Source organism: Saimiri boliviensis, chromosome 12, assembly GCF_048565385.1.
Source record: "Saimiri boliviensis isolate mSaiBol1 chromosome 12, mSaiBol1.pri, whole genome shotgun sequence".
In the NCBI taxonomy this organism is placed as follows: domain Eukaryota; kingdom Metazoa; phylum Chordata; class Mammalia; order Primates; family Cebidae; genus Saimiri; species Saimiri boliviensis.
In genome coordinates this window covers 78,358,247-78,382,500 of record NC_133460.1, presented here as the reverse complement: position 1 = coordinate 78,382,500, position 24,254 = coordinate 78,358,247, and the positions used below count along the sequence as shown (strand labels likewise).

Below are 24,254 nucleotides of genomic sequence, written 5' to 3'. Positions count from 1 at the left end.
ACATATGTTTTTGCAGGTTTGGAGTATCTCCTTGCAAAATTAGGATATATAGAGCAGAATGCAAAGGTTGCTGACCTCCATGCAAATATTTCAAGTCTCTCTCCTGCCTCTGTTCCTTTCATCTTATCGAGGTGAGACCGCCCCCCGCCCCCAACACACTCCTCCAGATCCCCAGACCCAACTGCCCTGAGCCTTCATAGCTGGGCAACCACCCCAGCCAGGCCAGAGTGGGGTGAAGGAGAAGGCCACCTTGCAAGGCTCCTTCTTCAAGGGGACCCAAGAGCTCCCAGGTAGACAGGGCACAGGCATTCAGACCAAGGGAACAGCAATGCAAAGGTGAGAAGGCCCGAGAGAGCATCGCACGCCTGGGAAGGGGCAAGTGTTCTGACGTGGCCACCCCTGTGATCTTCTCCACCATCCACACCTATTTGTCAAAGGAAAGAAACCCAAGTAGAAGCTGGAAAATAAGAGCAAGACTCAAGTGATCAGCTGCCTGTGTGTAAACTGTTCACATTAGAGGCCCCGGGCAGGGATCACACCGTGTCTACTTTAAACAAGATAGAGTGGCCAGGCCCGAGCTAGCACACTCAGAGCTTTATGTTAAGTTGGAGAAAAGGGACTTCCCTGAACAGATGAGTCAGAAGGCGCTCCTTCCCCAGGGTAGATGCTGCCAAGGCTCTGGGGATGGCCCCTGTGTGCGCCCCTCAGGTGGGAGTCCTTGGCAGGGTGCCACCTGCACTGTGGAGGTGGCTGTGCGTCATGGTTTGCGGGCTTGGAGGCAGCAATGGCTCTTCCCATTGTCTCTTCCTGCCCACTTGATTGTGGTTTCTGCTCAAGCCCTCAATGCCCACCCACACCTGAAACCGCCTTTGCAAAATTATAACCAGGGAAATTATGACAGCGAAAGGAATCAGACCTAACTGACTCCATCTTGCTTCTAATCTTTAAGCTGTCCTTTTCATTCCTGAGCATAGGCCAAACTAACTTTGGGAAGGAATTCAGTTCGTGATTTGATTCTGAAACCAAATTGATAACAGCCCTTTTCCCGAAAAACCCCCTTCTTGCCTGGAGACTAGTCTGCCTTTGCAGGACTATCAAATTAGCTACAAGATTAGAAATCACAGTTTACGCATCAGGCAGCCTCTGGCTCCAAGAGGCTGAACTTCCCCAAATTGCTCCTGGGGGTAACGTCACTATTGCAAAACCTGAGATCAGTGCTTGAGATATTTTGCAGTCCCTGCACTCGATGGACCAGCCAACACCACCCAGACCAGTAATCTGGCTCAAGCAGTTCTGTGATTCCACCCAGGAATACAGGACAGCAGGAAAAACTCATTTTGACCCTCTATGATTCCATCTCCAAGCTGACCAATCAGCCCTCCTCTCTTCCCAAGCCCCTACTGGCCAAATCATCTTTAAAAGCTCTAATCCCTGAATGCTTGGGGAGACAGATTTGAGTGATAATAAAACTGCAGTCTCCTGCACAGCCAGCTCTGTGTGAACGACTCTTTCTCCAGTGCAGTTCCCCAGTCTTGATAAATCGGCTATGTCTAGGCAGGGGGCAAGGTGCATCCCCTATCACAGCGGGGGCATCGACGGGGCAGGACCTGTGTGTGAGTCCCTCCGAGCCGACTTCATCTGCCTGGGAGTTTCCTCTCATTGCGGTGGCGCTCTTGCCTAAGGAGATGAAGAAAGGAGAGCAGGGGCCAGCCCTTTAGCAACTGTGAGGCGGGGACATCCTCTCACTGGACGGCTAGGCCTGGCCACTGTCTCGGCAGTCCCGGGGTGACTAAACTCTGTTCCTCCCAGGCAGACCAAAGGGGTGAAAAGCAGCCCCATGCCTCAAGAAGCTTGGTTCCCTGAGGAGGCCTTAGGAGTCAGTCAGTCAAGAAAGGATCAGCCCCAGTTGCTGAGGTAACTTTGGGGAAGAGGAACAGTGAGGAGAAGGGGTACTGGCAAGGAGAGTAAAGGAACAGTAACAATAGCAGCAGCAGCCGGGTGCGGTGCCTCATGCCTGTAACCCCAGCACTTTGGGAAGCTGAGGCTGGCGGATCATGCAGTCAAGAGATCGAGACCATCCTGACCAACATGGTGAATTCCTGTTTTGTACGAAAAATACAAAGATTAGCTGGGAATGGTGGTGTGCTATTAATACTATTATTATTACTATTATTATTATTTTTTTAGATGGAGTCTCGCTCTGTTGCCAGGCTGGAGTGCAATGATGCCATCTTGGCCCACTGCAACCTCCATCTCCCATGTTCAAGCAATTGTCCTGCCTCAGCCTCCTGAGTAGCTGGGACGACAGGTGTTGTGTCTTCTATTGATTAGGCTCCTTAGTGGCAAGCAACAGGAGTTAATAAATTCTGGCCAATTTAAGCCAGAAAAAAGTGCACTGGGAAAGATCCTGGCAGCTACCAATTTGTACAGGAAGGCTGGCAGAGCCCGACTGATGAAACCAGCAGGACTGAGAGCATTGAGTTGCAGGTTGTAAAATATGGCTGTGAATTTTTTGATAATTCTTCCTTCAAAAGGTAGAGTCAGAGGCCAGGTGCAGTAGCTCAGGGCTGTAATTCCAGTACTTTGGGAGGCCAGGGCATGCGGATCACTTGAGGCCGAGAGTCTGAGACTGGCCGGGCCAACATGGTGAAATCTTGTCTCTACTATAAATACAAAGATTAGCTGAACATGGTGCACGCCTGTAGTCCCAGCTACTCAGGAGGCCGAGGCAGGAGAATTGCTTGAACCTGGGAGGCGGAGGTTGCAGTGAGCCAAGATCATGCCACTGCACTCCAGCCTGGGTGACAGAGCAAAACTCTATCTCAAATAAATAAATAAATAATAGTAAGAAAACTGAGTTCTGTTTGGGAGCTAAAGCTCAGGAACTAGAGCACCAGTTCCTAAAACTCAACGCTCTCAGTCCTGCCCGTTTCATCACTCGGGCTCTGAAGCCTTCCTGCTCAGACCGGTAGCTGCCAGGATCTTTCCCAGTGTATTTCTTTCTGGCTTAAATTGGCAGAATTTATTAACTCCTGTTGCTTGTTACCAAGGAGCCTAATCAATGGAAGACCCAACACCTGCTGCCTCCCCAAAGGCGGATTGCCCAATACAGGAGTTCAGACTGGGTAAGCGGGATCTTGGTGATCGCCTTTTCTCCATCTTCCAAGGAAAGATGTAATTAAAGCCCCTAAATACAAAATTTTCAACTCAGAAAGAAAAGCGATTTCGGTATGGTGTATTTCTACTTAAGTGGTAGTGTTTCTCTGTGGCCCTCCCTTGGCCAGGAGCCACAGTGGCCAGCGAAGGAAGGAAGGTAGTCCATTCAGGTCACACCAATTGAGTCTGTACTACACGACAAGCACCAGGCCCAGTCCTAGAAATGCCCAGGCCCCAGGTGAGTGACGTGAGCACAAGCCCAGAAGGGTTTTCTGCACTATAAGATGTGGCTCCACCGAAACTTCACGTATCCCAAGGAGACCATTGGCCAAGATCTTGCAGCATTGCACAATGCCTCTTACATCACTTTTTTTTTTTTTTTGGCTTCTTTATTAGTTCTATGTTACAATTATAAAATACAGAAAATATATAAATTTGTCCAGCATTCTTCCACACAGTGATAACCCTGTGAGATTGCACTGTATAACTTTCCAGTGTGCTTTCTGTACATCCGGGGCTGTCTGTATGCCTACTGATACTTTATAAAATGGGGGTTATGTTGCACACACTATTTTGTAATATGCATCTAAAATTTTTTTCAGGACCTAGCACAGTGGCTCACGTCTGTAATTCCAGGACTTTGGGAGGCTGAGGTGAGTGGATCAACTGATGTCAGGAGTTCAAGGCTAGTCTGGCCACCATGGCAAAACTCTGTCTCTACTATAAGCACAAAAAATTAGCTGGGTGTGGTGGTGCATGCCTGTAGTCCCAGCTACTCAGGAGGCTGAGACAAGAGAATTTCTTGAACGTGGGAGGTGAAGATTGCAGTGACCCAAGATTGCACCACTGCACTCCAGCCTGGGTAACAGAGGGAGACTCTGTCTCCAAAATAAACAAACAAACAAACCTTTTTTCCAGGCACATTATTTTTCCATTCTATTCCTCAGTTTCCTCAATGCACATAACTGTCCCATGCCATACTTAGCCCCCAGCTTGGCTGCAAGGTGAAAGGACACAGCTGTGCACCACACCAACCCTCCAGCAATGGCTCCCAGACGCCAGGCACTGCTTTAGTTTCCGCTGGTTAAAGTGGTTTCCCACATCTACTTTTACTTGCACGATTATGTCCTGAATATTTTGTTGTTGTTGTTAAACTTCTTTTTGTTTTAGGACAGAGTATGTGTGGCAGTCATTTAAAACAAAGCAAAACAAACAAACAAAAAAATCCTGTTAAAAACTTGACTTCTGGCTGGGTGTGGTGGTTCACACCTGTAATTCCAACACTTTGGGAGGCTGAAGTGCGTGGATCACGAGGTCAGGAGATCGAGACCCTCCTGGCTAACACGGTGAAACCCTGTCTCTACTAAAAATTTTTTTTTTTTTTTGAGAAAAAGAATAATAAGAAAAAGAATAAAGAAGAGGAAGAAAGAGAAAGAGGAAGAGGGAGAGAGAATGGGGGTATTGCTTTGCTGCCCAGGCTAGAATGCAGTCTAAATATGGGTATGCCTATAATTGTCCTTAATAATGGAGACATGAAAGAAAATGAGGGAAGAGAGTAACAAACAAGGAGCCAACCAACATTTCGTTTAAACTTCTAAGTTGATATGATGTGGTACTGATAGGAGTGTATATTTTGTGTAAAGTGGAGAGTTCTATAAATGTTAATTACATTTACTTGTTCCAGATCTGAGTTCAAGTCCTGGATATTGTTGTTAATTTTCTGTCTCATTGATCTGTCTAATATTAATGTTGAAGTCTCCCACTATTATTGTGTGGGAGTCTAAGTCTCTTTATAAGTCTTGTATGTCTGGGTATTCCTGTATTGGGTGCGTGTATATTTAGGACCTTTAACTCTTCTTGTTGTTGCATTAATTCTTTTATCATTATATAATATCCTTCTTTGCTTCTTTTGATGTTTGTTGCTTTAACAACTATTTTATCAGAGGCAAAAATTGTAACTTCTGCTTTTTATTTATTTATTTTTGCTCTCTGGTTGGTTGGTAAGTCTCTCTCCATCCTTTGTTTTGAGTCTTTGTGTATCCTTGAATGTGAGATGGGTCTGGATGCAGCATACAGTTTTAGTTTTTTGTCCAAATTGCCTATCTTTGAATTGAGGAATTTAGTCAATTTAAATTTAGAATTAATAATGATATATGTGAGTTTAATACTGCCATTTAATATTAGCTGGCTATTTTGCCCATTAGTTGATGTAAATTCTTCATTATATTGATGTTTTTTACTTTTTGGTATTTTTTAGAAAGGCTGATACTGTTTGTTCCTTTCTATGTGTAGTGGTTCTTTCAGAAGCTCTTGTAAAGCAGGCCTGGTGGTGATGAATTCTCTGAGTGCTTGCTTGTTCACAAAAAACTTTATTTTTCCTTCACTTATGAAGCTTAGTTTGGCTGGATGTAAAATTCTTGGTTGAAAGTTCTTTTCTTTAAGGATGTTGAATATTGGTCCCCACTCTCTTCTGGCTTGTAGGGTTTCTGCTGAGAGATCTGCTGTAAATCTGATAGGCTTCCCTTTGTGGGTAACCTGACCTTTCTCTCTGGCTGCCCTTAGTATTTTCTCCTTCATTTCAACCCTGGTGAATCTGACGATTATGTGCCTTGGAGTTGCTCTTCTTGAGGAATATCTTTGTGGTGTTCTCTGTATTACCTGGAGCTGAATATTATCCTGCCTTACTAAGTTGGGAAAATTTTCCTGAATAATATCCTGAAGCATATTTTCCAGCTTGGATTCATTCTCTTCGTCACATTCAGGTACACCTATCAAGCGTAGATTAGGTCTTTTCACATAGTCCCATATTTCTTGGAGACTTTGCTCATTCCTTTTTATCCTTTTTTCTCTAATCTTGTCTTCTTGTTTTATTTCATTGAGTTGGTCTTTGACCTCTGATATCCTTTCTTCTGCTTGATCAATTCGGCTGTTAAAACTTGTGCATACTTCACGTAGTTCTCGTATTGTGTTTTTCAGTTCCATCAATTCACTTATTTTCCTCTCTAAATTTTGTATTCTTATTGACATTTCGTCAAACCTTTTTTCAAAGTTCTTAGTTTCTTTAGATTGTGTTAGCACAAGTTCTTTTAATTCACAGGAGTTTCTTATTATCCACGTTTTGAAGCCTGCTTCTGTAATTGGAACACACTCGTTCTCCATCAAGCCTTGTTTCGTTGCTGATGAGGAACTGGGATCCCCTGCTGAGGGAGAGGCGTTCTGATCTTGGGTATTCTCAGCCTTTTTTGGCTGTTTTCTTCCCTTCATTGTAGATTTATCTTTATAATTACCGTCTTTGTAATTGGGTTTCTGAGTGGACGTCCAACTTACTGATTCTCAGCGCCGAAATCTGAGCAACCCACTGCGCCGACCAAATTAGCGGCGTTAAGATTGATGGTGCCTTTCTGACTCTGCACCAAGAACCGACGCTCCGAGGCGCCGGCAAAACCGCCTCGCCGGTCACAAGAGTCGCGCTGGCGACCCGTGGGGCTCCTCCGCTGGGAATCTCCTGGTGCGTGAGCAACAAGAATTCATGTGAAGGTGTGGCGTCCTCTCGTTCTTTGCATTTTCAGTGGGAGCTACAATCCCGAGCTGCTAGTGATCAGCCATCTTGGATCTCTCTCCTCTACTAAAAATTTTTTAAAAATTAGCTGGGCGTGGTGGCAGGTGCCTGTAGTCCCAGCTACTTGGGAGGCTGAGGCAGGAGAATCACTTGAACCCAGGAGGCGGAGGTTCCAGTGAGCCGAGATCGTGCCTGGGTGACAGAGCAAGACTCCGTCTCAAAAAACAAACAAAACAAATATCAATACTTCTTTCATAGGCTTGTGTAAAGATAATATAGTAAATGTCACACCTTTAAGTGTAAGATTGTGATTTTTTTAGCATCTGATACATAGTAGGGCTTAAAATCTTTTCAATAGTTGAATAATTACATAGATGAGTTAATGAAAATAGAAACTTGAGGTTTAGTGAGCAGCCCGATGTCTTTGCTATCTAAGTGGTGGTCCTCAGGGGCTTCCTGAAGAGATGGATAAGGGTAGGGGTGGGAGTGGGAGGGGCCATCACCACACTAGTACTCCCCCACCCCACCCCCAGTGCCCCAAAGAAACAGACAGTGGAAATTAAAAAGCAGGGCTAGAGGGGATGTAACACAGAAGTAAATTTTGAGAGGAGAGGGATCATTTATTGGAAGATATATTCTCCACGTGCGGTCCTTCCTTTCCTGGGAAATATGACCTCCAGGTGATTTGGGTACCAAAAGGAGAGAAAAGTCATGGCTGGGAAAGGGCGTCCGACGAGAGCCCTAACACCCAGCCCTTCCGAGGGGCTGAAGACAATGACTCAGCCTGGTCCACGCCCTGAACTCTGTCTCTTTCCTCTGTGCTGATTGAGTTCAGCAGCCGCAGCCTCGGAGCCTCCTAGGAAGGGCTCCAGAGGTACTGAGAGCAGCAGGAGGCCTCTGGGAAGGTGGGTTTATGCAAATACTGTAATGCAGAGGGTGCTGGAGCCTCACCGAGAGCCAGCTCAGGAGCTGTGCGCTACTGACACAGCCATCCCTGTCTTGTACCTCAACTCCTTCCTCACAAATGAAAATGTTGAACAAAATGAGGTCTAGAAGCCCTGCCAGACAGATCTGATGGAAGAGCGTAGGGAGGAAGCTGCTCCGCACTGCCCCCTGGTGTCATTTGGCTACATTGTCCCTCAAAGCTCTGGTGTCCACCCACCCACCCACTCATCCACCCATCCGCCGGTCCATCCATCCATCTATGCATCCATCCATCCATGAGCCTGGTACAGCTCTGAAGAGTGTGTCGGCTTTTCATTTCAGGAGTAAGAGGAGAAAGAGACCTGGGCCCACATCTAGGGGCAATGCTGACCTGAACAAGCAGAGCCACAGGAGAAGCAGTGACCAAATGGTACCGGAAGCCTGGAGCTGTTGTGTGGAGCTCTGGGGTGCTGAGAGCCCAAATGAGAGAACTGGGCTCCCTGCTCCTGGTGGCATCTTGAATGATGGTTCTTTGGCTTTTTAAGGATGAAAGCACTCTGGAAAGTGGATCTCAGGACATAAATCATTTCATATACACACATATATACACACACCCAATATAGCAATGCTATTGTGGGGATATATATCAGACTTGATGGCTGTCCTTTTGAACTCCATCTGGTGACTTGGAAATTTCCCACAGTACGAGTCCTGCCTCCCCAAGGGAGAGGCCAACACTGGCTTTCCCAGCCTCCCTCACACCAAGGCATGTACCCTAAGCTTAACCCAACAGACATACTGTAAGAGACTTGGCTTCGCAGGAGAAGACAAGCTGGGGTTCCACAGAATCCATTTATGGACAAGAGTTTAGGGCACAGTAGAGGGGCTGCTGGGATCCTTGCACCAGTGACGCAAGCCAGGCATGGTGGCTGCGCTGTAGTGTGGTGACACTGGAGCAGCCTCCATCATGTGACATTACTCCAAGCTGGGAAGCCTTCAAGGTCAATTCTCTGGCCCTCCCATCAGAGAGCGTGTGAATTACATTATGCTTTTTTCTGTTCAATCTAGCCAGAATGATGGTACGTGTGTGTGTGTGTGTCTGTGTGTGTGTTTAACTTTTGCTCCTCCTGTGACAATGTTTTGTTCAGCCTCAGAGGCCTCTGGCCTGGCTTCATCAGACTCCTGACTCCCTAGACAAATAACCAGCCCTAGCTGAGCAGCTTCTGAGCGCAGGCTTCGTGTCCTCTGTCTACAACCCATGCAGGAAAGAGGTTCTAAGGCTGGGCTAACTTTCTCCCAGTTCACTTTTCCTCTCCCCAAACTGCATTGCAAAATCAACCATTTCTGGCCAGCCAACCACTTTATCTCCCCTTTCTCCTCCTCTCTTGCAATTCCTGTGAGACACAGACAGACACACGCGCACACACACACACACACACAAGAGCAAGAGAGAGACAGAAGTGTGAGGTGAGGTCACTCCGAGGCCATAAATTCTGGAATGACTCCCTGGTGAACTCACGGACACAGTGCTGTCTCTCTTCTCTTAATTTGCATTATAGGAATCTATTCCTCATATTTTGATGCACGGAGAGATCTCTTTCTTTTTGTGGGAAGGGGAGATAAATTTCTTTTTCTTTTTTTCTTTCTTTTTCTTCTTCTTCTTTTTTTTTTTTTTTTTTTTTTTTTTTTGATACAGAGTCTCACTCTGTGGCCCAGGCTGGGGTGCAATGGTACAATCTCAGTTCACTGCAACCTCTACCTCTCAGGTTCAAGTGATTCTCCTGCCTCAGCCTCCCAAGTGGCTGGGATTACAGGCACGTGCCACCACGCCCAGCTAATTTTTGTATTTTTAGTAGAGATGGGGTTTCACCATGTTGACCAGGTTGGTCTCGAACTCCTGATCTCAGGTGATCCGCCTGCCTTGGCCTCCCAAAGTGCAGAGATTACAGGTGTGAGCCACCGCCCCCGGCTGGGAGATAAAATTTTCTGAATTCAGCTTTTTCTAACTCCTTAATAGGCAGCATTTACTGACCACTCACTATGTAACAAGCACCTTACTTGTAGTGACTCGGCTAGGTCTCACAACAATCCTGTGTGGAAGATGAACACTGATATTATCCCCATTTGACAGGTGAGAAGCCTGAGGCAGAAGAATATATTGATTGGGAGACTTTGGGTTACCGTTAACAGGAATCCAACTCGTATAAAACAAACAGAAGAGAAGGAGGAGAAGAATGGGGAGAAGGAGGATAAAGGGGAAGAGGAGGAGGAGGAAAAGAAAAAGAAAGAGAGAAAAAAGAAATTCACTGACCTGGAATAGCAAAGTCCGGACAGGGACTAGCTTTAGGCACACCTGGATCCAGGGGTGCAAACAACGTGTTTGGGCACCTGTCCTTGCCTCTGACTCTTTTCTCTGAATTGGCTTTGTTTCCAGAAGCCCATCCATCCCCTAGTGGAGGCAAAGAGGCCACAGCAGCTCTTGCCCACTTTCTACCAGCTCAGCAGACTCTTCCAGCACTATCCACAGACTTCCCAGGGATGGCTCTTGTAGGCAGGGCAGGAGTCTCATGCCCATCAGGAATCTGGACCGACTGAGGAAGGGAAGGTTCATAAGGAAAGTCGAAGTGCTGAGAGCAAAATACAGGGCAAGGAATTCTGGGTGGGCTAAAACAGGGGTTCCCCAACAGATTAAGTGGAATAGAAAGTTAACTGTCCAAATTCAAAGCCAGGTGTGACTCTGTCTGAGGTCCATGAACAGCCCAGGAGATCTGGCTCTTATCCTGGTTTTGTCACTAATTGACTGTTAGAGGCTCACTTGTTCCATCTGCAAAATAAAAATAGCAATATCTGTCCAGGCTCCGTCACTGAGTTATCATAGAAATCAAATTAGACCTTGAATTAGAAAGCACTTTAAAAAGTCAGATACACAGTACCATATTATTCATTTGTATAGTTTCCATTTGTTGGTTGAAATCAGCTTACAATCCTCTACATTTTCCTAATTCCTATTCTTATTTTCTTTTTCAAAAACTCATTACAAAAACAATACATTCTATAAGCAATTTGAAAATATAGAGAAGAAAAAGAGAAAAAGTGAAATAAAAGAAAAAGAAAAATCACCCATAGTCTTGCCATCCTTTAATAACTATTAGCTTTGTTTTGTTTGTTTTTTGAGACAGAGTTTCGCTCTTGTCACCCAGGCTGGAGTGCAACCTCTGCCTCCCAGGTTCAAGCGATTAAGTGATTCTCCTGCCTCAGCCTCCCAAGTAGCTGGGATTACAGGCATCCGCCACCATACCTGGCTAATTTTTGTATTTTTAGTAGCGATAAAGTTTCACCATGTTGGCCAGGCTGATCTCGAACTCCTGACCTCAGGTGATCCACCCGCCTCGGCCTTCCAGAGTGCTGGGATTACAGGTGTGAGCCACTATGCCTGGCTGGTATTCTTTCATTCTTATCTCTTCTTCTGTGTGTATGCCCATATGTATGTTTTTGGAAAGAAAAATACAATAGTATTACAATGCTCTTTCAAAATCTGCCCTTTCCCCATCAATAATATTACAATCTTTTATGTAGCACTAAATTGTTTCCTAAAACTTCACTTTAGTGGCAGAATAATTTATACTTTTTGTTAGATATTTAACTATGTCTAATTTTTTCCTGTTAGCAAAAATCTACACAATCTAGAAAACTTTCTAAATATGAAATTTTGGGGTTGGGCTCATGTGCATGCATGTGTGTGTGTGCACAGGTGTGTGTGTTTAACTTTTGCTCCTCCTGTGACAATGTTTTGTTCAGCCTCAGAGGCCTCTGGCCTGGCTTCATCAGACTTCTGATGCCGTAGACAAATAACCAGCCCTAGCTGAGCAGCTTCTGAGCGCAAGCCCCATGTCCTCTCTTTCTACAACCCATGCAGGAAGGAGGCTCTAAGGCCTGGCTCACTTTCTCCCAGTTTACAGATTTTGCAAAACTCTAAGGCTTTGGTATGTATTGCACATCTGGAAAGTTTGCACCAAATCACACTCTCATGAGCAGTGGTTGCACGTTCATTCCTCATCACCAACTATAGTAAGTGTGATTGTGTTGCAAAACTCTTACAATTGTGATATCCTCTTTCTTTTCAAATTTAGATCTGTGCTTGCTTCCCCTTGGTTACTTTTTTGTAGGTGGAGACTCTTGTCTCCTTCCTGCTTTGTTCAAAGTGTCAAAAAGTTCTGAGCCTTGGCAGCTTGGAAAATCCTATAGTTTGCAGAGCTAAGAGTCAGAAGACCAAAGTTCACATTCCACACCCACATTTAGAAGGTGTGTGACTTTTGGTAATTCACTCAATTTTGCTGAGTTACAGTGTCCCTAGGTATAAAATAGAGATCTATATCCAGAATGTTCTGAGGATTGAAAAAGAAAAGAAAAGAAATCTAGTCCTGATGCTGGCTTGCCTAATGCACAAACCTGTAATTAAATGAAAATGAATGTGAAAGCCCTTTCAAGAGGCATGGTCCTCAGCACACGTGAGAGATGCCTTGCGTTTGCTCATTCAGCTTGGTCCACTGTGGTAGACAGTCTCCACCATGACTCCCAACAAAGGATGCTTCCTGATATTCATCCCCGTATGTGTTCCTCTCCACTTGAAGCTAGCCTGGTCCTGTGCCCCATTTTTAAAAGAGTGCAGAGGCCAGGCACCTGGCTCATGCCTGTAATCCCAGTACTTCGAAAGGCAGAGGTTGGCGGATCACCTGAGTTCAGGAGTTCAAGACCAGCCTGGCTAACATGGTGAAACCCTGTCTCTACTAAAAAATACAAAAAATTAGCTGGGCATGGTGGTAGGTGCCTGTAATCCCAGCTACTTGAGAGGCTGAGGCAGGAGAATCGCTTGAACCTGAGGAGGCGGAGGTTGCAGTGAGCAGAGATGGCACCACTGCACTCCAGCCTGGGCAACAGAGTGAGACTCTGTCTCAAAAATAAATAAATAAATAAATAAATAGAAGAATACAGTGAGAGTGGTGCCATGTGACTTCTGAAACTAGGCCTTATGACTCTGATGAAATTGCGTTAGCGACTCTAGGAGGGAGCCATCCAGCTGAGCTCCGTCAATCCACAGAACCATGAGAGGTAGTCATGCACTTTTGATTTAAAGCCACTGGCCTTAGGGTGTGGATAAGTGACGGATAAGCAAGACACCTGCTAGAGGTTGGAGCAAAACTAACTGCGGTTTTGTCGAAGTAATGGCAAAAACCGCAATTACTTTTGCACCAGTTCATATATTTGGTTTCCAGTACTCTGAATCTGGAAACAAGTTTAAAGCTTAATGGTTAAAAAAATGTTGCCTGTGGAACTAAACAGCCTCATTCTCAATTTTTGCCACCCCTTTAGCAGCTATATGATATTGGGTAAATTATTAAATTCTCTGAGCCTTATGCCAATCAGTAAATTCTCTGAACCTCCATGCCAATCAGTAAAATGGGCATGAGAATAGTACCTGCATCATGGTACTGTTGAGAGGATGAAATTAGATAATTCATATAAGGTCTTGAGCACAATGCCTGGTGCAGTTAGTCCTCAACACATTTCAACTATAATGGGCCAGGCGCAGTGGATCACAGTGGTAATCCCAGCACTTTGGGAGGCCAAGGTGGGCGGAACACTTGAGGTCAGGAGTTCGAGATCAGTCTGGCCAACATGGTGAAACCCTGTCTCTACTAAAAATACAAAAATTAGCCAGGTATGGTAGCAGGTGCCTGTAATCCCGGTTACTCAGGAGGCTGAGACATGAGAATTGCTTGAACCCAGGAGGCAGAGGTTGTAGTGAGCTGAGACTGCACCACTGCACTCCAGCCTGGATGACAGAGTGAGACTTCATCTCAAACAAACAAACAACTATAATAGTGATGATAATCCCTGTTGACAAAGCATCTCAATTATTTGGCTTCCTTAATTGAATTTAAAGAGCATATCTCTAACTACCTTGTATTTTTTACCCATTACCTCAGCCACCATCCCTGCGGTACCTTCTCTGAGCATGCAAAGCACTCAACACTTTGAATCTTGGAGATGTCATTTTGCGTAAAGCCATGTCTTATAAGGTATTTTAAGTGAGATTCTAAGTCAGTTTCCTTAAAGAACTGTTTTACATAGGTTGATGTCATTGACCAAATATTTACTTTATTTATGGCCGCAGTTTTGAGGTCTGCATCATGGCCTCTTGTGTGTCATGTCTGTTTAAGGATTGAATCATACTTCTCATTCCTCAATGATTCTACCAGAAATTCAAAAGATAAAAGCCAGGCAGCTCTCAGACACAAATGGCTGAAACCATTGTTAGAAAAAGACCCTCATTCACTTGCTCTAAATGTCTACTGAGCACCTACAATGGATCAGATCCTAGTGTAGGCATGAGAGATGGGAAGGGAAGACAACATGTGACCTTTAAAAGTCTATAGTCTGGGCCAGGCGCAGTGACTCACACTGGTAATCCCAACACTTTGGGAGGCCTAGGCGGGTGGATCACCCGAGATTGGGACCAACATGGTGAAACCCCATCTCTATTAAAAATGCAAAATTAGCTGGGTGTTGGGTACATGCCTGTAATCCCAGTTTGTTGGGAGGCTGAGGCAGGAGAATCGCTTGAACCCAGGAGGCAGAGGTTGTGGTGAGCTGAGATTGCACCATTGTACTCCAGCTTGGGCAATAAGAGCGAAACTCTGTCTCAAAAAAAAAAAAGAAGAAGAAGAAGAAGTCTACAGTCTGTTAGGAGTTGGGGAGAGGGTGGCAGACCAGTGAAAGACTAATACTGAGAGAGGACTGGAGAAGAGGGAGGCACAGGAGGCTGCGGGGGGGAATTTCTCTATTGAGGTTCTTAGTTGAGTAACTCACCTGAAAACAAAAGTCAGATTAGCTAAAGAAAAACAAGCAGAAGTTTATTAATGCATGCCATACCCATTACATGAAAGAGGCCTCAGTCTTAAAAGTATTTCTCTCCACCAGGCACAGTGGCTCATGCCTGTAATCCCAGAACTTCAAGAGGCTGAGGTGGTAGGATTTCTTGAGCTCAGGAGTTTAAAACCAGCATGGGCAACATGGCAAAACCCCATCTCTACAAAAAATACAAAAATTAGCCAGGCGTGGTGGTGCACACCTGTAGTCCCAGCTACTCAAGAGGTTGACGTGGGAGGATCACTTGAGTCCAGGAGACTGAGGCTGCAGTGAACCTTGATTGTGCCACTGCATTCCAGCCAGGGTAATAGAGTGAGACCCTGTCTCAAAAAAAGTATTTCTCTCTCAAGGCAGTGGCCTTGCTTAAATAGCATTTTAACAAAGAGCCATAAGTCCTGCATAGTGGCAAGATGAGGGAGAGAGAAGTTCTCTTTGTAAAAGGTAGGAAAAATGTGGAAAGATAGTAAAATCTGTTTCCAGATTCCTCTGGTACATGTTGGTGCCTTCTCTGGGTGCATAAGGAGTATGGAAGATCCATTCAATAATCCACCCACAAATCCATTCATTCACCCACCCACCCATCCATCGACCAACCATCCACCTGCCCATCTATCCATCCATCCATCCACCCACCCACCAACCCATTCATTTATTCACCCACCCACCCATCCATCCACCAACCCATCCGTCTGCCCATCCATCTATCCATCCATCCACTTACCAATCTACCCACCCACCAACCCATTCATTCACCCACCCACCCATCCATTCGTCCACCTATCCAACCTTCCACCCATCTATCCACCTACCCACCCATTCACCCACCCATTCATTCACCCAATTATCCACCCACCCATCCATCCATCCACTCATCCACCTGCCCACTCATCCATCTATCTGCCCATTCACCCACACATCCAGTATGGAAGGATTTATGTTCTGCCATCAGGCAAGTAGAGGCTTAGGTAGAGTGTTCCCCTGTGTTTCCAGGGCCTTTAATTTAACAATCCTCAATATTTTTGGGAGAAATCTTTTTATTTCCTTCAAGGTCATGGAAACCCGCAGAAGAAGAGCCTTCCCTGCCATATCTTTGACCAGATATGCTGGCCTGGTTGGGGAGTAAATGGAAGTGAGGTGGAGTGGCTGGTGCCCCACCCAGCAGCCATTCTTAAGCTCCTCCTTCCCTGACACGTGGGGGTGGCTGTGTTCGACACACGCAATACAATGGGTTCATCTCACTGTTTCCTTTCCTGGGTTGATTATCCTTTCCAGACACCTCTGCAGTAGGCGAGGCCAAGTTCTGACCAATAGGAATGTGAGCAGAGATGCGGCACTTCCCATCTGGGGCAGTTGAAGCAGGGTGCACCACTTCCAGCTGTGTTTTCCCTGGTGCAGTGATGGTGGAGGCTACATGTTCCAGATGGTACAACACAAGGCAAAAGAGGGCCACCATCACACAAAGATTGTCAGGCGAACAAGAAATAAACCTCTGTTGTGTTTGTGTTCAGCCACTGAGATTTCAGGGCTTACTTCTCACTGATGCCTAGCCTGGCCCATCCTAATACACTATACATCCATTTCTAGTCAATGACACATAAGGGACATGTGCTGTGGAGTTTCTTTATAGATATTTCCGTTTCCAAAGAATAGACTTTCCAATAAAACAAAAGAAGCATTTAAGGAGTGCTCATTCATGATCCTGGCTAAGCTGTTTTCTTGGTTTTGAAGAAAAGTCTCATTAGAGTGTGAGAGAAGCTTGGAACTGTAGCAGTCCAGATGTGAGCTTGAGCAGAGTGTTAGATGAATCCAAAGCCCTAACATTGTGAAACTGCTGATCTAAACTGCCAGACTCTGATTCCATACTTGTTTTTAAAAAGGCAGTAAATGTCCTGGTGGTATAAGTCTTTTCTGTTATTTGCATTTGAATGCATCTCCATTGATGCTAGTTGCAAATAAGGATGGGAGATGAGGTGAAAATGGGCAAGTAAAATGAATGTAGATTCTGGGACCTGGTCATGTCACTTTCTTCTCTCATGTTCTCTCCAGCTCCGTCCACACTAGAGTCATTGCTGAAAAATGAAAATAATCTGGGACGATATTTGCTATCTGCAATGTGCTTTCACATACATTTTCTGGCTTTAGGGTGATAGAAGAGTGACCACATAACGTAGGAGTTGATAGTTCAGCCTTTAGAGGCAGACATACTTGGGTTCACGTTCTTTTTTTTTTTTTTTTTAATATTTTATTTTATTTTATTTATTTTGAGAAAGAGTCTCTCTCTGAAGCCCAGGCTGGAGTACAATGGCACAATCTTGGCTCACTGCAACCTCCACCTCCTCGGTTCAAGTGATTCTCCTGCCTCAGCCTCCCAAGTTGCTGGGATTACAGGTGCTCACCATCACGCATGGCTAATTTTTGTATTTTTAGTATAGATGATGTTTCCCCATGTTAGCCAAGCTGACCTCGAACTCTTGACCTCAGGAGATCCACCCTCCTCGGCTTCCCAAAGTGCTATGATTACAGGCATGAGCCACCCACACCCGGCCGACTTGGGTTCACATTCTGACTTGCCACCCTTTTTGCTATCTGACCTTGGACAAGCTCTCTAAACATAGCTTTCTGGTCTACATAATGAAACCATTATAGAAACTCACATATAGTGTTACTGTGAGAATAAAATGACAAGACATATATAAAGTGTTTAACATATCACCTGGGACAACACTAAAAACACTTAATACAAACAACAGCAAAATAAAGAAAAAAAAAACAGAACAAAATAAAACACTTAATACACAGGAGCCCCTGCAATACACTGGATTTTTCCTTTCTTTTCTTCCTTTTTTTTTTTTTTTTTTTTTGAGACAGAGTCTTACTCTGTCGCCCAGGCTGGAGCACAGTGGCACGATCTCCACTCACTGCAACTTCTACCTCCCTGGTTCAAACGATTCTCCTGCCTTAGCCTTAGCCTCCTGAGTAGCTGGGATTACAGGCACTTGCCACCACGTTTGGTTAATTTTTGTATTTTTATAGAGAAGAGGTTTCACCATGTTGGCCAGGCTAGTCTTGAACTCCTGATCTCAGGTGATCTGCCTGCCTCGGCCTCCTGAAGTGCTGGGATTACAGGTCTGAGTCACTGTGCCAAGCCTAGATAACATCCTAGGATGTAATGGAAATCATCCTAGGATGTTATGGGATAGGCATTAATATTCCTATTTTGGAGCTGAGGAAACTGAAACACAGAATTTAAGAGACTGGCTGAAAGTCAGAGCCAGAATTTGAACCCAGGTCTGGTAGTTCCCTTTTCAAAGCTCTTTGCCCAATAACATGATGTAAAACAAGTAGTAAAACAAAGAAGTAAAACAAAAGAAAATTTTGAAACTGATTGGGCCAGCCTTGGTGGCTTCCGCCTGTAATCCTAACACTTTCGGAGGCTGAGGCGGTGGGAGGATTGCTGGAGTCTCGGAGTTCAAGACCAACCTGGGCATCATAAAGAGACCTCATCTCTACAAAAATAATATTTTTTTTGATTTGAGGTGCGTCTCTTTTGAGTGCTAATAAACAGAATCACTTCCACAAAGTTCACTCCTGCAAGGGAAGAAGTTGCTTCTGTAGCATATAAGCAACGTAGTGTTAAATTCATTTAACCAATCAAATTTAATGAATGAAGATTAAGTTTATGCTGATAATTATATACTCTACAAGTTTTCTTCTCAATGTTCTATTATCAGCTTCCCTGCCCCTTACTTCTACCTTATAAAAGTCAAGTGAAAATGTATACCTCCATAATCCACGCAAACTAGCATATGTGTCATTATGTATAATTTGTGAATCAAACAGAACAATAGCCTTTTTTTCTTAAGGCTTTTCTTCTCCTTCATTAAATCCTCTAGTTTAGAGGCCACGCCTGTAATCCCAGCAGTTTGGGAGGTTGTGGCTGGGGGTGGGGATTGCTTGAACCCAGGAGTTTGAGACCAGCTTGGACAGCAAAATCAGACCTTGTCTCTATAAATAATAAAAAATTAGCTGGGCACACAGTAGCATGTGCTTGTAATTCCAGCTACTCAGGGGGCTAAGTGGGAGGATCACTTGTGTCCAGGAGTTTGAGGTTGCTGTGAGCTAAGATTGCACCACTGCACTCCAGTTTGGGCAGCAGAGTGAGACTATGTTTCAAAAAAAACAAAACAAAATGAAACAAAAAACCTTTGTTTATTATCTCCTCTGATAGTTCAGCATTCAAAATAGTTTACTTACTGTAATTTTGAAGCTAAATGACTCTCAACATCAAATTAATAGAATATGAAGGAATGCCCTTCACTGTATCAGAAACTGGATTGACCTACTGCCCTTCCTCTACAGCCTCATCCTTTGTCATCAGAAAGTGGCCAATATAATACAGGGCATGTTTTTCTGTAAGCTTTGCCTAATGACTCACTTGCAACCTAAGTCCAGGAACAAATACTATGAATACTGAAATAGCATTTGTTTTCTTAAACCTAGCTCAGTCATTACCTTGTTTGGAAAGCCTGTCCTCTCTTATCCTTGGGGTGACTTCTAATGGGGCATTTACGTCATTGTGCTGCCATTGATCTGTGTTGATGGTCTCCTGGCCATGGCTCTTCTGAAGGCAGTCTCTGCTTTACTCTTCTCTCCATCTCTAGTGCCTTGCATAGCACCTTGTCTGTGGCAGATGGGTTAAATATTTGCTGAAACAAGTGATGAAATCAGTGGTTGGGACATCCCCTGAAAGGGATGAGATTTCTTTGGGAAATTTACCTGTAATACCTGCTGAAACGTTTTAGCAGGAGATGTGCTGCTCCTGGGGTGAAATCAATCTAGTGAAGCTGGCAGGCGAGAAGGTGAAAGCCATGATCAGATGCTAACTCATTCTCCTTGGTGTGTGCCATTCCTTCTTTCTCTGGTTGCTGGGTTTGAGTGACACGATATGGATGTGATTCTCTCTGAATGCACCTATCTACTTCTGGACAATGGGACACTCCCCAGGACTCAGTATTCTCTACACCTTTGTCATCTGTCTGGATTCTGTCCATGAACTCTGTGAAAACCCCTAGGTTGGTCTTGATCTTTCACCTTTGTTTGGGTGTTACCACTAGACTGGCAGGCAGGATGGCAGACAGGATGGCCCTTGGATGCCTTGCTAATATTTCCTACTCAACCATCAAAGCCAAAAATAATTAGATTCAAAAGCAGAGAGCACAGCCCAGAGGACAAAGAAGAAGAAGGGAACCAAGCCAATAAACCACTAGATTTGCCTTAGGAAGATGAAGCACTGGGGGGGCTTGGAAAGAGCAAACTTGCTGGAACGTGGCCCACAAGCCAACATGGTGGGGGCCCTAACCACCATTGCCTTCGGGAGCCTGGGCCTCCTTTCCTCTCCTGCAAATTGGCTCTGTGACCTTGGAAAAGTCACTCTCCTCTCTAGGACTCCATTTCACCAGGGTTAAAAGAGATCAGAGGTTTCCAATCTTTGTAATGCATCAGAACGCTTAAAAATGCATCTTCTTCCAAATGTTCTGATCTAAGAGATCTGGGGGAAGCAGGGAACCACCGTTTTCAACAAGCTCCATGAGTGAGATTTCCTGCAGCAAAGATACTGGAGTAGATGATCTCACAGTTCCTTTCCAGCACTGACACTCCCTTGGTTGTCTGGTTAGGGGAGCAGAGGGTGGCCAGGAAAGGCTGGCAGCCAGCCAGCTCTCTGTCCAAGAAGTATACCCAGGAAAGAAGCCAGATGGCAGGTGGAAGGGATGGGTCAGGGAAGGCGGTGTTTGCGGCGTCATTCACATCAGCACCTGTTTAATTGAACTGTCATAAGACCAGGAGGGAACCAAGAACCTTCCTTGGTTTTCCTCCCATCCCAGCCTGAGCGAAATCACTCCTTTTTTGCCCCATTCAGAAGCTCCATCAAAGGGTACAAACCGAAAAATGTGCTTGTCCCATAGTGTTAAAACTTTTATTCGATTTTATATTTTAAAATTCCAACCAACAAACAAACAAATAAAATTTCAGATTTCTCTTGGAAAATCTAAAAAAGATCAGCCACACTGGACTCATAACGTCCTGGGACATCCCCTGGTGCTGAGCAGCTGAGCCCCCTTTGGGTGGAAGCATGCATTTCCAGCCTCTGCCGTAGTCAGTGGCCTGCCTGGCTCATGGTCCTTGCCTGCCAGGCCCCAGTCAGAGGGGCCATTAGAGGGGGATCCCTTACCCTGGAATTTATTCTGGGATCAGTCAGAACAGCAGAGAACTGCTGGAGGTAACTGTACATTGCCTGCCCCCGAGGATTATGGAGTAGCCTCTGGTACTGAGGTTTCTCGCCTATGTGGAAAGGTATTAGTTAATCAGTGGAGCTGGGTATGATGCCTCACGCCTGTAATCCCAGCGCTTTGGGAGGCCAAGGTGGGTGGATTACGAGGTCAGGAGTTTGAGATCATCCTGGCCAACACAGTGAAACCCTGTCTCTACTAAAAATACAAAAAATTAGCCAGGTGTGGTAGTGGGTGCCTATAATTTCAGCTACTTGGGAGGCTGAGGGAGGAGAATTCGCTTGAAACCGGGAGGTGGAGGTTGCAGTAAGCCAGGATTGCATGATTGCACTCCAGTCTGGACAACAAGTGTAAAACTCCATCTAAGAGACAGAGAGAGAGAAGGAAGGAAGGAAGGAAAGAAGGAAGGAAGGAAGGAAGGAAGGAAGGAAGGAAGGAAGGAAGGAAGGAAGGAAAAGAAAGATCAGTGGCGTGCAACTCACTGCTGTCTTTCTGATGGGACTGCTGTCTAGAACATCAGCCACTACACTACATGGTTTCTTCTCTGTAGAGAAACGGATTTCTTTAGTCTCAGTACCAAGAATGCTATAGCTATGTTTCTTCTGAGGATCAGTTGTTTTTAAGTTCTGTAAGTGGGGTACAGGATGGTTTCTTTGTGCCGTCATCTGCAAAGCTCAGCACCAAACTTAGAGCTCACGTCTCAGAAACGCTCCATGGCCCACCTGTGCCACCCTCATGAGTGGCTCCATTTTCCTTTCTTAGACGTGCATTTTTACTACTTATTTTTTATTCTATGTTAGTCTAAGATTTGTATGTTTCAAGAGTCAGATCTTTGATCTTTGTTAGAATAAACCAGAGTTTATATAAACTCCTCTACCCTACATGTACGTTGATTATAGCACTTTCTACGATGGATTATACATATCTGTTTAGATGTTGGTCTCTTCTGCTAGAGTGTGAAGATGGAGCTGCATTTTATTATCACTTATCGCTAATACTGAGCCCAGAGCTTTGCATTTAATAAATGTTTGAAGAATGAAAGTAAAGATGTTTGAGAACTAGCATAGTGGGAATCCAGGGAACGAGCAGAGAGGTCGGGCGAGGCAGGCCTTCTCAGATCAGAGAGTGCAAGAGACCAGTTGGTGTTTTTTTTCTTCTTCTTCTTCTTTTTTTTTTTTTTTTAACAACTGGTAATCAATTTATTAAAATAGTTGACAAGCATCTGCAATGGTGACTTCCACCTCAACTCCTGGCTCAATACTAACGGAAGTAGTCTGTTCAACAATCTCAGAGGTCTGTGCAAGTCAATGAGTTGATTGTGGATTCTCAACTGCAAACAATTTCATGTCTTAGAACCTTCACCAGAAGGAGTTTTTCTTGCAGTGATTCTCAAAGTCTTGGTAGGCATTCGAACTGGTCCTTTCACTTTGAGATTCTTTTCTTTTGCTCCTCTGATCAAGTCAGCACACACTTTCTCCAGGGGTTTTACGTTGTAGCTCGTTAGAGTGATTCGAATCAGGTGAATTGCCGCCTCCGGCTCCACGGTGTTTTTCGGGTATCCTTAAAAGCCGTGGCTGCTGCGCGGCTTCCTGACCAACTCGATCCTCGGCGAGAGCGAACAGCGGTGAGTCAAGAGCAGGAGCGTGTGGAGGCCCGATCCCCAACAACTGCGACCGCGTCGTCCTCAAAAAGCTGTTTTCTGGTTTTGTCTCTATCCAAGAACAGTTCTATTACTCTAGTTAAGGTTTCATTAAGACTCATTTAAGGTTATTTCACTTTAGGTTATAGAGTTTGGAAAATATGTAAGGGCTTTGCCGGCATGGTGGAAACGTGGGCTCTGGCACTGACTTGGGTTGGAAGCCCAGGAATGTCTTTTTGTTGCTCTTGTTGTTTTAATAATAGCGGAGGTTTTGCTTGAGTTTTCTCACCTGTTAAAGTGGAAGTGGCTAGCTGCAGCCCTTGATGAAGTAACACATAACCAGAAATTCAGCGTGCAGTGGGAACCTCACAGCTTTGTTTCCCCATGTTCTGTTCTTTGAATGTGTTTTTCTATCATCTGGCCCTTGCCTTAAAAACATTAAGCTCTGCCGGGCGCGGTGGCTCAAGCCTGTAATCCCAGCACTTTGGGAGGCCGAGGCGGGTGGATCACGAGGTCAGGAGATCGAGACCATCCTGGTCAACATGGTGAAACCCCGTCTCTACTAAAAATACAAAAAATTAGCTGGGCATGGTGGCGCGTGCCTGTAATCCCAGCTACTCAGGAGACTGAGGCAGGAGAATTGCCTGAACCCAGGAGGCGGAGGTTGCGGTGAGCCGAGATCGCGCCACTGCACTCCAGCCTGGGTAACAAGAGCGAAACTCCGTCTCAAAAAACAAAACAAAACAAAACAAAAAAAAAAAAATTAAGCTCTTGGTAAAAGTAATGTATCCTGTAACCATCTACCCTTCCCTCCCTTCTCCATGTACCTCCATCTGCCTTCTGTTTAAGGACGAGAGTTACATTTGCTGATATTAAAATCACCAAGAATTCACCAGTTTGTGGATTTGTTGGAGGCTGGACACGCACACACAGAATGTGGCTCAGCATAAATTCTGGCTCAACTACAACAGATTTCTTACAAAAAAACAAAAAAACCAGTAGACAGTTCTGGTTCTGGTAATGACAGGGTAGCTTTTATCAGACGAACCCACTATTCAATAACAACTATAAACTCTGGACAAAATATAAAAACAACTGTTGATGGCAATGGAGAGCAACCAAAGACAGGCAGACACTGGGCATGGCTCTTAATTTTGTTAATTTATTGTGGTATTTAATAATTTAGCTAATTAGCGTAGTTACTACTTAATTTAGTATGTGTTAAGAGAAATAGGGCCAGGTGCCGTGACTCTCAGCTGTAATCCCAACAATTTGGGAGGCCAAGGCAGGAGAAGTGAATTTGCCCAGGAGTTTGAGACCAGACTGGGCAACACAATGAGACTATGTCTCTACAGAAAATTAAAAATATTAGCAGGGTGCAGTGGCATGTGCTTGCATTCCCAGGTACTTGGGAGGCTGAGGCACAAGGATCACTTGAGCCCAGTAGTTTAAGACTGCAGTGAGCTGTTGTACTGCAGCCTGGGTGACCGAGGGGAACCTGTCTCTAAAAATAAATAAATACATAAATAAAAATAAAAAGAAATTAGCCTGCCTCTGGGAGGAAGGGATTCTGGACTAGAAGTAATTAAAGAAACTTTCAGAAATGGTGGTAGAAATAGCCTATAAATTTATTTGACTGATGATTACAAGGAGAGAGAGAGAGATATATATACATTTGTCAAAACTCATTGATCTGAACATTTTACTATATGTAAAATAATTGTTTAATAAAAAGCAACGGAGTGGAATAATCCTGGCC

The 24,254-nt window shown here is 44.7% G+C and overlaps 1 pseudogene; it reads right to left on the bottom strand.

The window, feature by feature from the left end:
* Positions 1-20,143: 20,143 nt before the first annotated feature.
* On the bottom strand, positions 20,144-23,318 carry LOC141580518 (small ribosomal subunit protein uS10-like; annotated as a pseudogene).
* Positions 23,319-24,254: the final 936 nt, after the last annotated feature.